This window comes from Pinus tabuliformis, chromosome 6, assembly GCF_031772625.1.
Source record: "Pinus tabuliformis cultivar Carrire ecotype Pingquan chromosome 6, CPIR1, whole genome shotgun sequence".
NCBI classification, from domain to species: Eukaryota; Viridiplantae; Streptophyta; class Pinopsida; order Pinales; family Pinaceae; genus Pinus; species Pinus tabuliformis.
The window spans coordinates 1,538,500,494-1,538,508,208 of record NC_142292.1 but is presented as its reverse complement, the minus strand read 5'-3'; positions in this window follow the sequence as shown (position 1 = coordinate 1,538,508,208).

Genomic DNA, 7,715 nt, shown 5'->3' with positions numbered 1-7,715 from the left:
AAAGAAACATATGATTAGATTTTTAAATGGAATTTGAGAAAAATGTTTTCTTATTTACTATGTTTTATTGAGTTTTCATTCTGATTATAATGTAGATAGCCTTTAAATTGTTAAGATTTTAAAAATTTAGGACACTTTCATTTTGACATTCTTTGAGGGGTTTATTTAATATACAGTGGTCCATAGAAGTATAATTTTTTTAATAACCTTTAATATTTATTGGTTTATATAAATATATATTATTCCATTTGAAATTAAGACAATCCCTTCAAATTTAAATACTACTCAATAGAGAACCCCTACCAAATCAAAATGGAAAAATAAATTGAAGAAAAGTCAAAATGCTATTGAAATATAATATTAAATAACGACAAGATATAAGGAAATTTTGATCATTTTAAACAACTAAAAAGGACCCACCATTATAGAAAGGCTCCATGGACCTCACATCAAATTTTGTTAGTTTTTGTAATATATTGTTAATGTATTTTGTAATTGTTCTCCTCGTAACAAAATTAGTACGCTACTAGTGTTTCAGATGAAGCTCATATCGTGATCATCGTAAAATGGAATTGTAATGTATCCATGTAAATTGAAAACTATAATGTATCTATAACTTAATATTTTTCTCGGTAAATACTATTCTATTAAAAAAGTGAAAAAAATATGTACAAAATTCAGAGCCTCAAAGGAGGTCGAGGCCATTCCTTGAACACAAACTCAGGGATTTTACAGTTGATCCTGTCCACCGGATTTACAATGCAGACCTTAAGAAGTTGATTACTATCCCTGACATACTGACAAAAAATATCCAGACTATGGTACTCCCGCCCTTCAGTAATTTCAAAAATACAGTGTCTTCTATCAAGGCTGACTTTATAACAAAAAAAGAAGTCTGAATTGTCTAAGACTACCATCTGAAGCCTAAAACTAAAACAGACACGAGAATTAGACTGTAAAACCATAGACACAGAGTCAAAAAACATATCGTGCACCCAGAGGAGAATCAGTCTGCTTGACTTGGAGAAGCTTGCCTTTCCTCCTTCGCCAGGTTTGGAGAGGCTACCCAGGTGACAAACCCTTCTTCGTCCAGCAGCGGCTCTCCAGCTGAATCCGTGACCAAATGTAAGTGTCCAGATGGGCGATGAGCTGGCTCACAATCATTGTCGTCTTCCTTGGCAGGAGCTGGTTAATGAGGCACATTCGGAGCAGGGGCTCCCTCATTGATGCAGTCCGGATGAAAAACCAGCCCCGTCATATCTCCGAGCAGGACACCGTCATCCTGGGAACTGGAGGAAGCCGGAGGTGTCGAGCTGGGATGGTGGTTTTCCTCCTCAAAGACAAACACAGAAAAATTCACTTTAACCGTCGATCTATTGAGCTGACTCTGGAAAACAAATCTGGAAGACTGGTAGGAGCTGTTTGGAATGGATCTCTCCTGGTCAGACTGCGGAGAAGAGGGCGGGACCAAGGCAATTGGGGTAATTTGCTGGGGCTCTGAAGGAGAGTGGCTTACTCTGATACCAGATCGACCCCCCCGCCGCGGAATACCTCCACTGCGAGGCATTGCAACAGAGCCAGAAAAACTGAGATAGCGGCTGAGACAGAGGAGACCCGACGAGACAGGGATACTACTGGAGCCCAAACTGTTTCGGAGCCAAGCCACTAAGGCAATAGGAGAGACTGGATGAGAGAACTGAGGCAACATGATAATATAAAGAGCAAAGGCAATTACCGCAGTGGGAGAATGAAGGCATTCCATGCTGATGAGATCGAACCAGGACAGAGGAGCCATGCACGCATTGAATTGTAGCGTATTTCGAGACTGAGCCAACTTTAAGTCACCTACCTTGAACCATATATCGACTTCGATCATGCGTACCGGATGATCGCCCTTCTGCCTTCTGTCAGGCCAGATGTCTGGACGGAAGGCCATTACATTAATTGCAAGTGTTAACACCCGCATCCAGGTGTATCTATAACTTAATATTAATAGCAGAATATAAGATATTTTTTCTTCTGAAAAACGAATATAGACAACCACTCAGAATTAATTTTTGGGACATATAATTCAAAATATACAAATTGATAGAGCAATCGAAAATATGTTTTCCTATAAAATTGGGTAACCTTAGGAAAAAATAAATATTGCAGTGCTCCTTTTATATCAATTGAAATGTGCCGTGAATCATGATGTAAATGATGTGGCATTATTGGATTAATAAACTTATAAGAAATGAAAATGGAAGATTTAATTTTTCCTGGCCTCGAAATGGATATACCTTGCTTTTTTCCTCCATTTTATTTCTTGTTTGGAGTGTGGATTTTATCTCAAGTTGTGGCACATGGTGGGAGGCATTAATCTAATAAAATTTTAGCCACACATGATAAATCTTCATCTCTAGTTCATTCAAGCTTCATAGGCAATCAAGTCTCCCATTATATGATGTATCACTCTATGTCATTAGTATTTATAAGTGTCATGTGTTTATTATTGGTAAAGTAATCAATAGTAATAAGATTTTGGATTTTATATATGGCAATCAAATTTATGTCATTAAATAAATGAGAATATTTAGTGTTTAAGATAAAGTGTAGATTATTGTTTAAATTACATATAATTTTAGAGACATTTTAAGTTATTAAAAAAAAAATTATGGCAAATCTTTATGTAAAAAGTAAAATAAATTTATATTTATTTTATTTTTAAAGAACAAATATTTTGATATAAGTATGAGTAAGTTTAATACTATTCATTAAGTATTTATTTTGGTAGTAAGTTTTGGAATGTGTTGATGGAAATTTTAAAATATTAGTGTTATGAATGATAAATAGTTAAAAACAATGGATGTAATCTAATTATAATACATAATTTTGTAATGATTCTTGTTCATGAAATTAATATTATGGTATTAATATTTAAATTACAAATAATATATTAATAAGTATATTGGAAGTTAAATTTGATATAGAGGTATGTATTTTAAAATTATGATAGTTATGAAATAAATTTAAAGAGTATGATTTATTTGAGTATGTGAGAGAGATAAAAAATGATTTTTATAATTTGAAAATTAGTCGAGAATGTCATTTTGTGAGATATATTCAATTTAGATTTTACTATGATTCATGATTTTTTTGGCATAATAATGTTTTGAATTTATTTATCGATAGTATGATCTCATAGTTCATAACAGTGAGTAACTTTTCATAATTTTGGAAAATAAGGTTGATTGAAGGATAATTTCTTATTAGCAAATTTATATGTATGGATTAATTTATGTTTCATATACTAGAAAAGAAAGATATTAGATGAGGGATCTTCTTTTGAGTATGGAATAGCCTCTTGTTGGTCATGAAATTGGAAATAAACAATAAAATGCATATCAGAATTAGCACTTAAGCGATGCATTTCAACATTCCATGGTGGTATTATGGTTTAGGGAAAGTGTTGCATTGGATGTAAAACTTGATATTTTATTCTATTTTGTATTTATTACTATAAATTTTAAATGTGAGGATAATGATGTTGTATTCTTATAATGCCATGTTGATTATTTTCCATGATATTATGATGTTATATCCTCTCTCTCTCTCTCTCTCTACCCCTGTCCCTCTCTCTCTCTCTCTCTCTTGCTCCTACTCCTCCTCTCCCTCTCCTAGTATCCCAGTTTCTTCCCCCCTCCCTCCCTCTCTCTCCCACTCTTTCTTTCCCTCTTTTCTCTCCCTCTCCCTCTCTCACTCTCTCCCTCTCACTCTCACTCTCTCTCTCCCTCTCTCTCCCTGTCCTCCCTTCATTCTCTCTCCCATTCTCTCCATTTCCCTCTCCCTCTCCCTCTTATAGGCTCCCTTTCCCAACATAGCCCGATCCTCCTCTTGCACTCTCTCCCACTTTCCATCTCCCTCCCCTGCCTCTCTCTCTCTCTCTTTCTTTACCTCTCTCTCTTTGTCTGTCTCACTCTCATTATCTCTCTCTCACTACCTATCTCCATCTCTCTCTCTCTCTCTCTCTCTCTCTCTCTCTCTCTCTCTCTCTCTCTATTTGTCTCTCTCTCACCCTCCTTCTCTCCCTATCTCTTCTCCTCTCCATGCCCCTCAGCCACTATTCCTCCTTCCCTCCCTCCCTCTCTTTCTCCCTCTCCTTCCCTCCATATCTCTCTCCCTCCCTCCCCCTCTCTCTTGCTCCCTCTCTCCCTCTCCCTCTCTCCCTCTCATTCTCTCTCCCTCGCTCACTCTCCCTCTCCTACTGCCTTATCTCTCCCACTATCTCCCTCTTCTTCTCCCTGTCCCTCTCCCCCTCCCCCTCTCTCGCCCTATCCTCATCTACCTCCCTTCCCCTCTCCAATTCTCTTCCATTCGCCCTCTCCCTCTCCAATGCTCTGTCTTGCTATCTCTACCACTCCCCCCCCCTCTCTCTCCCTTCCTTTTTCTTACTCTCTCCCCCTCCTCCTCCCAATCCCCCTCTCCATTTCCCCTTCTCTTAGCCCACATATCTCTCTCTTTACCCCTCTTCATCCCCCTCTCCCTATCCTCCTCTATCCCTCCCTCTCTCTCTCTCTCTCTCTCTCTCTCTCTCTCTCTCTCTCTCTCTCTCCCCTCTTCCCCTTCCCCTCTCCCACTCTCATACCCTCCCACTCTCACTCCTCCTCCTACTCTCCGACTATCTCCCATGTTTTTCTATCTCTCTACTCCTCCCCCTCTCTCCCCTTCTACCTCTCCCCTCTCTCTCTATCCCTCTCTCTCTCTCTATCTCTCCCTCTCCTCCTCTCTCTCTCTCTCTACCTCTCCCTCTCTGCCTCCCCCTCTCCCTCTCTCTGCCCCTCTCACTCTCATTCCCCTTCTCCCTCTTTGCCTCTCTCTCCCCCATTATCTCTCTCCCTCTCTCTCTTTCACCTCATCTATCCCACCTTTCCCCTACCTCTCTCTAGTTCTCTCTCTTCCCCCTCCCTGCACCTCTTTCTCTCCCTCTCTCTCTCCCTCACCCTCTCTCTCCCCCTCTCACTCCCTCTCTCTCACACTCTCCCCCCCTCTTCTCCCCCCTCTCCCTCTCTCTTTGTCCGTCTCACTCACTCCCTCTCTCTCACTCTTCCTCCCTCCCTCCCCCCTCCCTCTCTTTCCTCCCCCCTCCCTCTCTTTCCCTTCATCTCCCTTTCTCTCCCTCTCCCTCTCCCCCTCCCTCTCCCCCTCTCTCACCATATCCCCTTCCCCAACTCCTAGGAACTCTCGCTCGCCATATCTCTCTACCCATCCCTTCTCACCCCACTCCCCCTCTCTCCCTCACACTCTTTATCACTTTATCTCTCCTGCTCTCCCTGCCCCCTCCCCTAACTCTCCCTCCCTCTCCCTCTCTTTCTCCCTCTTTTCCCTCCCCTTTTCCCGCTCTCTTCCCCTCCCTAATGCCCTCACCCTCTCCCTCTCCCACTCTCTCTACCCTAATCTCTCTCTCCCCCCCATCTCTCTCTCTAACCCTATGATCTCTCTCTCACTCTCTCTCCCTCCCCATCTCCTTCCCCCCAACTCCCTCTCTCATCCCACTTCCCCCTCTCTTACCCCCACTTCCTCCCCCTCTCTCCTTTCTTCGTCTCCCTTCCTCCCTCCCTCTCTCTCTCACTGTCTCCCTATTGCTACGTCTCTCCCTCCCCCTCCTACTCTCTCTCTCTCTCTCTCTCTCTCTCTCTCTCTCTCTCTCACCCCCACCACCCTTCTGCCCTCTCTTCCTCTCCCTCTCCCCTCCCCTTCTCATGCTCACTCTTCATCTCCCTCCCTTTCCTCCTCTCTCTCTATCACTCTCCCTCCTTCTCCCTCTCCCTCTTTCCCCCTCTTTCTCTCTATCCCCCTCTACTCATCTCCTGCTCTCTTTTCCTCACCCTTCCTCTCTCCCACTTTGTCTCCCACTCCCCCTCTCCCTCTCTCTCTCTCTCTCTCTCTCTCTCTCTCTCTCTCTCTCTCTCTCTCTCTCTCTCTCTATCTTTGTCTCTCTCTTCCTCTCCCCTTTCCCCTCTCTCAGGCTCTCCCTCTCCTTCTCCCCCTCTCTCCCCCCACCTATCTCTCTCTATTCCCCATATCCCCCCGATCCCTCACTGTCCACTTCCCATCCCCCCCTCACCATTCTCCCGCCCTATCTTTTTCTCACTCCCTCTCTATCTTACCCCCTCTACATCTTCCTCTCTTATTTCTCCCTCTCCCTTCTTTCCTCTATCTCCCTCTCTCCCTTTCCCTCTTGCTCCCTCCTTCTCTCTCTCCCTCTGCCAGAGTCTCTCTCTCCCTGTCTACCCCTCTCTCTCTCCTCCCTCCCTCCTCTGTCCCAATATCTCCACCCCCCAATATTCTCCTTCTCCCTCTCCCCCTATCCCTCTCCTCTCCCTCCCCCTCTCATAACCCCTCCCCCCCCCTCTGCCTCCATGTCCCTCTCTCTCCCTCTCCCCCTCTCCCAATATCTTCCCCATCCCCATCCTCCTATCCCAATCTCTCTCCCCCTCTCCCTCTCTTCCTCCTTGAGTCTCTCCCTCTCCCAATTGCGTTATCCCGCTCTCTCCCACTCTCGCACTGTCTCCCCCTCTCCCTATCTCCATCTCTTCCCCCACCTATCTCTCTCTCTCTTTCACTCTCGCTACCCCACTCCCTCTCCCTATCCTACTCTCTCCCCCACATATATCTCTCTCTCCCCCACATATATATCTCTCTCTCCCCCACTCCATCTCCCTATCCTCCTCTCTCTGAAACCTCTCTCTCTCTCCCTCTGTCCCTCTCCCTATCGTCCTCTATCCGACCCCTCTCTCTCTCCCCCACTTCCTCTTCATATCCTCCTCTCTCCCAGACCTATATCTCTCTCCCCCCCCCTCTATCTTCTCCCTCCCTCTATCTCCCCCTCTCCCTCCCCCTCTTTTATTATCCCTCTCCCTCTGTCTCCCTCTTTCTCTTCTTCTCACTCCTTCTCTCTCTCTCTCTCTTCTCTTCCACTATCTACCTCCCTTTCCCTCTCCCTCTAGCCCACAGCCTCTCTCTGCCTCTCGTCCTCTCCCTCCCCCTCAACTACTCTCTCACACTCTTTCTCCCTCTCCCTCTCCCACTATCTTCCTCTCTCTCTCTCCCCCCCTTCCTTCTCTTGCCCTCTCCTCCTCTCCTTCCCCCTCTTCCCCTCTCTACCTCTCTCGTTCTTCTCCCACTCCTTCTCCCCCTCTACCCTCACATCTATCTCTCTCGCTCTGACCCTCTCCCTCCATGTTTCCCACTCTCCCTCTCCCCATCCTCCTCCCTCCCCTTACTCTCTCTTCTCACCCTTCCCCATCCCTCTCTTCCCAGCCCCTCGCTCTCATTATCTCTCTCTCTCTCAATATCACCATCATATCATCAAACAAGCTAAAGCATGTCATTTAAAAAACAAAAGCATAATCATCATTATCATAATCATATCATTTAACAAATACAATCCACATCATGTAGCAGAAAAAAAACAACTTATGAATGAGAAATCAATTATAGGCATATTATCTAAGAAACACAATCATTATATCATCTAACAAACAATAAAACAAATAATACTAAAATATATACACATTAAACGTGCACAAAATTGTCAACATCATATTATCTTTCAATTCAATCATATTACCTAAGTATCAAAAGAACAACCATCATATCACATAAATAAACAAAAATTGCTTTCATTTAAAAAAACACATAAAATACACCAACATATACATATCATTTTAAAT